Genomic DNA, 10,586 nt, shown 5'->3' on the forward strand with positions numbered 1-10,586 from the left:
TTTGCTGCTCTCTGTAGTGGGGATGACGTCACAATTTCACTGAAAACCATGCACAGCCTCGTTTTAGACTGTATTAAAGTAGCCCACGATTTCAGTGCTCCCTGCAAGGTGCCATGAGACAGTAGTAACATGAGTCTGCCTGCACCTCGACAGTTTTCACTAGGGACTTCTGAGTGATTTTATGAAAATTTATAGTGAGTTCATGCATGAACATGCACAAACACAAACGCACACACACACTTTACTGACATGGTGCACATTCTTTCCACACAAAGAAGAAAGTGAGTATTAATGAAAACACACCAATAAAGAAATCGATGGACGGGGTTGTGGGGAAGCTGGGGCTTAGAGTTACTTAAAGGCCCTGTGCAGGCTCTCCTTCTGTTGGAGGCTAAACTTCAAGTGCAATGGGGTTCTTTATTTTCTTTCTGTATAGCACACAGAGCTAGGGTGGAAACTAGGTTTTGAGCATATTTGGCAAGTACAGTCACACTGAATTAATTCCTAGGGCTGGAACCCTATTAATGTTCTACAGAATTACAGGGCAGGCTGGATGAAGACTCTCAGCTGACAATGTGGACATCTCAAGACAGGCACTGGACAATGGCTGACAGACTTGTATGAAGACTGGAAATGTTTTGCTATCTCACAGGAAAAGAAGGCCCCTCCCACTACACTGTACTCTAAGGACAGCTTATTCAGGTAAGGGATGACATGAACTATTGTCTCATGTCACAGATGTCAGCACAAAATATCCTAGGTATTGTATGCCAATGGTAGCATTAACAGAACAAATCACACAGTGTTGTGAAGATATAGAATATGACTATATGTAGCAAGAACCAGGCCTCTTCTAGTTTCTAAGATCATACCTGAGAACCTCAAATATAGTAATAATGTGATAATGTGGTATAAGTCTAGTTACAACTAGCTTCTATTGTGACACAGATGACTCTTTTTGTGTCATGGTCAGCTTATAATGAATGACTAGACCTAAGCATGAGAATAACCAAATACTACATTGCTTCTCTAGCTGCTGAGCTTTTAAAAGCCCTGGTGTGACAGCAAGCTTTTGTGGACATCTGGATTATTCCTTCTGTACTTTAACTCTCTAAGTCAACCCCACTCTGAGTAAGTCAGTTCCATTCCATAAGTTGGAAATCAGTCAACTGGAAAAAAAAAATACTTTCTCAATACAAACACAGATTGGCCATGGAAAAAGGGCAGCTTGAACTGTCCCACCTAGGTCCTGGGCTTGCACAGGCCTGCTCTCCAAAAGAAACCTGTGTTCACAGCTGCAGGCTGCATTCACTATGGATGCTCTTGAGGTTCCTCCCTAAACTGCTTAGATTAAGATAATTTTGTTGCCATCTATCAAAAGAATTCATTATGCCAAACTGGCCTTTCTTCTGAACCTTCTGTTCTGTGGGCAGGGCAAAATCTCCAGCAACCCTCACAGCAATGTGGGCTGCCAATCTGGGACTCAGAATTACACCAGTGCAAACCAAGAACAGGGCAACTGGAAGAGACCTCATTGGGTTGTAGGAACCTTCTGTTCTGAGTCACTTCTCAGAAGGGGCACTTTGCTCTAACTCCTCCATGAGACCCAACCAGTACTGGGGCTGGAGGATCCTTAGGTGTGGCAGCTCTGAGCTGGGAGGGGGAGCTGGCACACTGACATGAAGAAGCCTGTTTTCACAACTGATCTGGATCTGAGGAGCAGGTGCTTTTAAAGAAGCATGTGAGAGTACCTCCTGCAGGAGAGCTCACTCTGCAGGGAAAGTCACACAGGACAGTGAAAAGTGGCTTCCCCACTTCCACAGGTCCTGTGACCCCAGGGAGGGCACCAGATGGTCCAAGAGTTTGAGAAAAGCCTGCATTTGCCTGAAAGACTTCCCTCGACCATAAGTCCCACCCCTGTCCCAGACTCACACCTGAGGATCAGCAAAGCCTGGCACCTGCTGGGGTCCCCACAAACTGAACTCAGAATGGAGAACTGCGGGAAAGCACTTCGGGAGAGGGGGGAGACACAAGTCTCTGGGGCCAGGCCTGGGGTCTGTCCCTTAGGCTCTCCTCACCTCTGTTAGCCTCCTAGTGCAGAGCGCTGCAAGCCGGGATCTCAAAAGTCTTGGGCTGAAGAAGTGGGAGAAGGTAGCAGCAGTGGCGGTGGGGTCGACAGGGGAGTTGAAGACGGAATGGTAGCAACGCAAGCAGCGACGGCTAGGGCTGAGGCTGGGGGGGGGGGCGAAGGAGAGGACGGGTGTGGGGGGGTCGGGGCGGGGACAGGGTAGGGGCGAGGGCAGGCTGGGGGCGGGGGTTGGGACGGGTCTGAGTCGAGGGCGGTGGTGGGACTGGGAGGGGGGATGGGTCGGAGGCATTGTCCAGTGCGGGTGTGAGGCAGGGGCAGGAGCAGGGGCAAGCAGAGCAAAACCCAGCCCTGTCAGCTGGCAGATACCCTCTGGGGCTGGACAGACTCGCCCTGCAGCTCTATTGATGGGGTGACAATGGAAGAAGCAACAGACTCAGGAATTCTAGGTAAAAAGAGAAACTCAGAGAAGGGGTTTGACAATGTTCCTTCTCTTTCAAATCAGAGGAATAATTGAAGCACTATTGTTATTAGGTCGTCATTAAACTTCTGGTAGAAAGGCTGCATTAAAGCCTAGTGGCCCTCATATATATTTTTTAATTTTTGTAGTGGCATCGTTTAAATACTATCTATTTTCTTATGAGAATAATCTTATGAGTTAAATCCCACATTTGGATTTAACTTGGTATTTGTTATCTGTGTAGAAAAATTACCAATATCAAATAGATTTTTCACTTTTCTGTAGTAAAGGACTCTGAAGAAGCCCTAATGATTGTTGAATTCACTCACATGTCTATTGCTTCATCCCCCTTTTCATTTCTGATTTGATAATTTAGGTATTGACACTGTGGTGTGTACTTCGTTTCAGAAAGGGGTTGTTTCTCTTATGGATCTCCTCAAAAAACAGCTCTTGCTTCCTATGACTCTTTGTATTATCCTCTTCGTTTGTAATAGATTTTAGTACTAAGTTTATTTCCTGCCATCAAATCATACCAGACTCTCTGTAGGATAAGGCTTTGCCTCATCTTGGTAACAGCAGCATGTGATAAATGAAGCTTTTGCTGCTCTCTCTAGTGGTGATGACGTCACAATCTCTGTGTAAACCATCCACAGCCTGTTTTTAGGCTGTATTATAGTAGACCACCATTTCAGTGTTACCTGCCAGGTGCCGTGGGACACTAGTAAAACACGTCTGCATGCACCTCGACAGTTTTCATTACAGTCTTCTAAGTCATTTTATGAAAATTGATAGTGAGTTCATGGATGAACATACACAAACACCTGCACAGAAACACAAACAAACACAAACTCTCTCTCTCTCTCTCTCTCTCTCTCTCTCTCTCTCTCTCTCTCTCTCTCACACACACACACACACACACACACACACACTTTACTGACATGGTACACATTCTTTGCACACCAAAAATAAAGTGAGCAGTAATGAAAATACACCAATAATGGAGTCGATGGAGGGAGTTATGCAGAAGCTGGGACTTAGAGTTACTTAAAGGCCCTATGCAGGCTCTCCTTTTGTTGGAGGAGAAATTTCAAGTGCAATGTGGTTCGTTATTTTCTTTCTCTAAAGCACACAGGCTATGGTGGAATGTAGGGCTTTGAGCATGTTTGGAAAGTACAATCACACTGAATTAAATCCTAGGGCTGGAACCCTATTAATCTTCGACAAAATTACAGAGCAGGCTGGATGAATACTCCCAGGAGACAATGTGGACATCTCAAGACAGGCACTGGACAATGGCTGAAGACTTGTCTGAAGACTGGAAATATTTTGAAAATTCAGAGAGAAAAAAAAGGCCCCTCTGACTACACCGTACTCTAAGGACAGTTTATGCAGGTTAGGCATGGCATGAACTATTGTCTCATGTCACAGATGTCAGCACAAAGTATCCAAGGTATTGTATGCCAATGGTAGCATCAACAGAACAAGGCACACAGTGTCATGAAGACATAAATTATGAGTTTGTGTAGCAAGACCCAGGCCTCCTCCAGGGTCTTAGATAGTAACTGAGAACCTCAAATACGGTAGTGATGTGATAGTGTGGGGGTGAATCTAGTTACAACTAGCTTCTATTGTGACACAGATGACTCTTTTTGTGTCATGGTCAGCTTATAATGAGAAGAAGACCTAAGCATGAGAATAACCAAATACTACATTGCTTCTCTAGCTGCTGAGCTTTTAAAAGCCCTGGTGTGACAGCCAGCATTTGGGGACATTCTGGATTGGTCCTTTTGTACTTTAACTCTCTGAGTCACCTCCACTCTCAGTAATTTAGTTCAATTCCATAAATTGGAAATCAGTCACCTGGAAAAAATACATTCTCAATATGATCCCAGATTGGCCATGGAAAAAGGGTAGCTTGAACTGTCCCACCTAGGTTCTGGGCTTGCACAGGCCTGCTCTCCAACAGAAACCTGTGTTCACAGCTGCAGGCTGCATTCACTATGGATGCTCTTGAGGTTCTTCCCTAAACTGCTTAGATTAAAATAATTTTCATGCTAACTATCAAAAAACTCATTATGCCAATCTGGCCAACAGGAAGCTAATTTCTATTCTGTATTTTGTCAGATGTGCAAAATACATATGGTCATCATTGATAATAGGTGAAAGATCTGCTCTAATATGGACACTAAGTGGTGCTGGAGGATGATCCTGACCCACAATGAGGAGTGGGAACACCAGAGCCCTGTAGGGATGGCTGGCAAGCTAACACATTGAGCATGCACAGCTCAGTAAATTTCCTGTGAATACACATCTCCTGAGATCTCTCTATTTGATTGGAGGTGATCCTGTCCACCTAATACAGTACATGATGTGGAAGGACAAAAGCACCTGCAGGAGCTGTGGTGATGACTCACAGGATAGAGCATCTGCTGCTCTCTCAGAAGAACCACATGGACCCTAACAATTGGGTAAAGCATGTCAGTGATTACTTCATAAAGTGTGTGTCCGAGAAACAGCCACATTATCCACACAAAAGACACTGTCACACTGGGTACCCCTTGGTGACTTTGAATTCACTTATTAGCCCAGGATCCATGGAACATGCAGAGATCCATCTGTAGCTGTCAGTTCTAAGTCCACAGGAGGGGACAGAACCCTTGAGTAAGAATGATGATCTTAAGAGTCAAGAGATAGAATTCAATTTTTATTCATAAGGAATTCATTTTTACAACAAAACAGGATTAAAACAAATAAATTAAAATATTTAAAAATATTTGAAAAGATAAAAACAGTAACAAGAACATATAAATATGAAACAACAAAAAGAAAATTTCAATTAAAATCATAACAAAAATATTTCTAAACGGCACATTCTTAACGAACATTTAGAAGCACAGATGTATTGCTGTTTCTCCTCTTGCACACATAATGAAAGGAGGTCCCCCAAGTTGTCTCTCAAGTGCTGTTTTCTGAGAAGAAAGTAAGACCTCAGTCAGTCAGGCTGGCTTAGTGTTATATAAATTTAGGGTCTCTAAGCAATGACAAATTAACTCTGAGGAAGAATACTCATCCAAAAAAATTTGTTACCATTCAGGATGTTTGTCATCAGGGACTCCTGAGAAAGCAACTTATTCTTCAGGAAGCTCTCTTACTGCTGTGTGTCCAATTCCAGCTCTCTTGCACTTTCTGAGACCTGGGAGAGGAAGGCAGTTTTTCAGACACTGATTTGGTGGTGAAACGCAAGCCAGCTGTCAGAAGGCTGCCTTCTACCATCTCAGTTCTATTGGACAGTCAACATGGACCTTTTAACTGATATCATTGTTGCTAACTCTTTGGGAAGGGCAAAATCTCCAGAGAGCCTCAAAGTAATGTGGGCTGCCAATATGGGACCCAGACTTATACCAGTGCAAACCAAGAACAGGGCAATGGAAGGAACCTCATTGGGTTGCAGGAAGAAAGTAGATGTCCATATGTCACCAAGGTTAAAACCAATGACAAGTTCTAATTTGACATTTGCACTTTGTTCTTATCCCGCAAAGGTGCTTCCTACACAAGAAGTCACATGACCACAGAGTGTCATTTGTCAAAGAACCAAGAACTTGTTCAAAACTCTACAGAGCATCCAATCTATCACGTGGATATGCAATAATGAGGTATGTTATTAATCTGTCACCATTTCTATACTGCAGCTTCAAAAAAATATACTTGCAAAATAATTCAGTTTCTGAAAAGTGGTTGGCTTCCCAGAATACTTGTGCATAGGCAGCGCAATGAACAATTCCATTACATGAGGTGGTTGGGTGGTTGTGAGTGTAAATTAGAAAGGTGGTAGGAGAGAGCAAAGATGTATCAAATTGGCAAACTTTATCAGATATTTTTAAGCTAACACAGCTGCTCAACCCTACCAGATGATGCTGGGTCTGGACGTTGTTGGTCTTTATCTTTCTTGTTGAAGTCAACCAAATATTTCTGGTTCAGTGCACACTCAAGATGTACCTCCTTGCTCTCCTGCTTCAGTGGGAACAACTTCTTCCTACATGTGTTGTCCATCAGGAGCTGGCTGAGCAGGTTTCTGGAAATACAGTCTGCATAGTAAGATCATGCTGCCCCTTTCTCCCATTCCCACTCCCGAGTGCCACTAACTCCACCAGGACCCAGATACCCATGAAGACTTAATAGAATTCATTTCGATACATATAAGGCTGCTGCACAAACCACAAAGAGTAAATTCCGGGAAGAATAAATTATTTAATTGGCCCGAGCACCAATTAGTGTCCACATCTCTCAAAAAGAACATGGATCTACAACTATCCATGAAAGCCCAATGCATGGGGGCAACATCAATTAGTAGTGGGCCAACACCCTCAAAGGAGGTCAGTAGAACCAAGAGAAGGTCATGCTTACCATGTGGTCCACACACTGAGTTTTGTAAAACCTGGTATGACACCGTAGGTCCAGGTCAGCCTAATAACCTTGTCCTGACTTCAATCAGTGCTGTTCTATCTAGAGCCTTCTGAAGATGCCTAGACAATCCTGGGATGAGTAACAGTCTTTTATGGAACTGAAAACTGAGTCCTAATGACCCTGGCACACTGATGTGTAAACAGCACAAGAGATAGAACCACAGCTGAAGACCATGCAATCCAGAACAAAGAAAGTCAGAAATGGCCATTCCAGAAGTGATATCCTTTCTGACCAGGACTTACCTAGAGAAGGTAATCTCCTTCTTCAGCTTATGGTTGTTCTCATGGAACTCAGTGTTCTCCATCTCTAAGTTGTGCAGAATTGACATGACCGCCTCCTCCATTCTCTCCAGGTCTTCATAATATGGATTTGGCCTGAAGTGTGGCCTGGCCCCAAATGATAGAATACAATGAACATAGGCATTTAGGAATATATGAACTCAGGGTGGGTCCTATATTACCCCAGGCTGCTGCCTGGATCTTCCAGCACTCAGTCCCCTGCCTAGCAAGTACAGAGACTCACCATAAACTCACTGCAATTACAATCTTGCAAAGACACCAGCTGTCAAGGGCTTTGCAAATGCACACTAGACACTCACTCTCCCTGACTTTATCCCCGAATTCTTCATTCAGACCACAAGATCTGCTTTTCAATAAATGGAAGCAGATGAGTCCATTTTCCATCTCGCTCCTCAGGAAGGGTCAAGGTTCTGAATCTCCTCTATATGGGAGGTGAGGTTTAGCACAGGGTGGTTAGGGAGGCACAGCTTTCTAGAACCCAAAACCTTAATAGGATAAGATGAAGGTGACCTTGCAGACCCAGGAATGAAACAAGAGCATTTGGAGCAATTCATACCTGTTCTTCATGGATCTCTCTGTCAGAAACCTCAGGCGATCTCTCAGGTCATTTCTCTCCTCGGTAATGAGCTGCAGCTCTTTAATCAGCCTCTCCTTTTCCTTCTTGGCCTGCTTCTCGCTTAGGGCAGTTCCAGGGGATGATGTTTCTCTCCCAGCGTCTGTAGGTAGAAGAACACAAGGGAACCTGCATGGGGAGAATGCATAGAGTGTACATAGACCACAGTTAGGCCTAAACAGGAGAACAAGCCTGGAACTCAGTGTCACTGCTAGGCGATTGGTCTATGCTTAAGAGGCGTCCTCAGTGGATCTCAGTTCTCCCACTACTCTATAGAGACTAAGAGATGTAAGCAGCCAGGTGTTCCCTATTCCGGACATCAGGTGCTTACATGGACCACGGAGATGGCTTCTCCAGGATTATCATCAGCTGAACAGGGTACAGCTTGGTTTCAGGACCCTCACCCCTGTGGGTTCCAACTCAGATGATAAATACACCATCCACAAGACTTGAGTGATTGGAGACACTCAGATGTCCTACCCTGATACTCTAGGCCAACAACTTTGGATAAAAACACATTTGCATGGAGGACATGGTCAATAGACTTATCAGTTCCCCTATTTGAAATACCAAATGCCCGAGAAGTTCCAATAGGTTACAGGATGAATCTTGGTCCACATGTTCCAAATACTTTTGGTATTTTAGAAACACGTTTGTAACACACATCTCTAATATATAAAGCTAACGATGATCCTGCCAGTTAGAAGAAATCAGAGGAGGTCTAGAACATAAGGTTATTGCCTGGAGCACAATTCTCTCCCTGTTCCTACTGTCAGATATCCACTGTATTTAAAGAAGCAATGATAGTGAAGTACATTGCTGCCCTGTCTGAACTCAGAAAAGGTGGACCCTCCATGACTCCTGATGGTGTTTTTATATCAATGTAACATACCAAATGAAGTGAAAAGTGAAGGCCAGAAGTTCACAGTATAATAGCATTGGCCTTACCACATCCTCCCTGTGGGGTTGGGGAAACTAAAGTTCTGAAATCCTGACTTTCAGGAATTGTGATATTCATGGAAATTCAATTCCTTTTCAGATGCTCCAGTTGCTGTGGCCCATTGCTAGAAAGGTCAGCATAAGCCTGCAGCCCCCCTGGCAGGAAGCTCAAAATACACTGCCCAGAACTTACTCAACATTCCCCAGAAGTGCTGTCTTTGTCCATCATTACTTTGAGACGAAAGGCCAGACTCCTTCACTCTAGTCTCTCCACAATCGACGTTCACCCTCCCAAAACGCTTGCGAAGACGGGAAAACATGTCTTAGCTTGTAACCGCCAGACTCAGACTGAGAGAAACTAGGGCACTGGTTGTCACTACAACACTGGTGACATCACAGAGGATGCCAGAACTCTCTAGGAGACAATAGAATGTCCAAGAAGGGACAGCTGATGTCATGGGGAGCAGACTTTGCCTCCTGCTAATGTTCTCCCTGTACTGAGCATAAGCAGAGGTGCCCTTTCCAGGAGACTTTCCTGGGGCAGAGCCACTGAGCATCTCCTGCTTCCAAAGCCAAATTTTCCTCAAGGCTTGATTATAAAAACCTTAGTAATTCTTATGTATCTAAATGAATGATTCCTTCCATATCTTGCCCCAAAATGTCTCATCCTAACTCAAATTGTCCACATTCACCAATGTTAGCCATTAAAACTTCCTGAGATTTCATACCAGCTTGAATATGCAGTCAAAAGTTCTCTTGTCTCATTCTGTACAGGTGCTTTATTTCACATCAAGAAATAGTCTGCATGGTAGGTTACAACATGGGTGTGTGTTAGGGGAACACTCATGAAGTCATGTGCTTAGCAATCGACAATTGCCAGAAAATTCCTTAGTTGAAAGAGTTGAAGTCTTTATGGTGCTAGGAACAGTGTGGAGACCAGTTGGCAGTGGAAAGTGCAATATTGGACTCACCAATGAAGGGAACCTCATGCTGCTTGTTGGTGTCTCATCTCTGCGCCAATGTCGCCAAAGGAGCACTGCTGACAGGCCTTCTATCAGAAGCTGAGCTTCTATCAGAAAAATAAAATAGTCAAGAGATATAGGGGGTGCAGATAAAGGTGTAGGACGAGGCTATACATATCACTACGTGGATAGAGCAAGGACCCAGCACTTGTGCTCTGGGTCATGGGCTTCCCCACAAACACAAAAGCATCTGTCACAGTAAAAAAATGGATACTGTATTGAGTGCACACACTAACACTGATTGATCAGATCCATACCCCAGATTTTGGGGCCAGATCCATGGCCCCAAATATCTTCCTCTCAACTTATACAGCAAAAAATAAGAAAGAAAGAAAAAAGTCAAAACAAAAAGCTCAAGCTTCTCATATGAGGATTGCAGGAAGTGTGATCTGGTGGTCAGTTCTGATTAGGCCATTTTAGATAGAACAGTGCACAGTGATGCTTAATGTGATGGGTCCTATATAAAGCTTTCTGCAATATTGGAATTTTAACAAGCCTAATCCAGGACATACAAAACAGGAAAGGATGTGATCACCATGTCCTTGCTCTCTATCAGGTTATTTTTCTGTGTCCGTGATTGTCAGGCATAGACAGCAACAATCTGAAATAGCTGGTAGACATGGAACAAAGTGGCTAAAACTGTAGTTGTGGGTTACACACCTCAACTGTCAAAGGCTAATGCTGTCCTCACAGTCCCTGGAGG

General features: G+C 43.9%; 1 long non-coding RNA gene across 1 annotated transcript; it reads left to right on the top strand.

The window, feature by feature from the left end:
- The first annotated feature begins 3,072 nt into the window (after positions 1-3,072).
- LOC134483286 (uncharacterized) lies at positions 3,073-9,591 on the top strand. The gene is made up of 3 exons (XR_010060106.1): positions 3,073-3,938; positions 6,086-7,261; positions 8,962-9,591. It is a non-coding gene; the product is annotated as an uncharacterized LOC134483286 (long non-coding RNA).
- The last annotated feature ends 995 nt before the right edge of the window (positions 9,592-10,586 follow it).

The sequence above is a fragment of the Rattus norvegicus genome, chromosome 19, assembly GCF_036323735.1.
Source record: "Rattus norvegicus strain BN/NHsdMcwi chromosome 19, GRCr8, whole genome shotgun sequence".
NCBI lineage: Eukaryota > Metazoa > Chordata > Mammalia > Rodentia > Muridae > Rattus > Rattus norvegicus.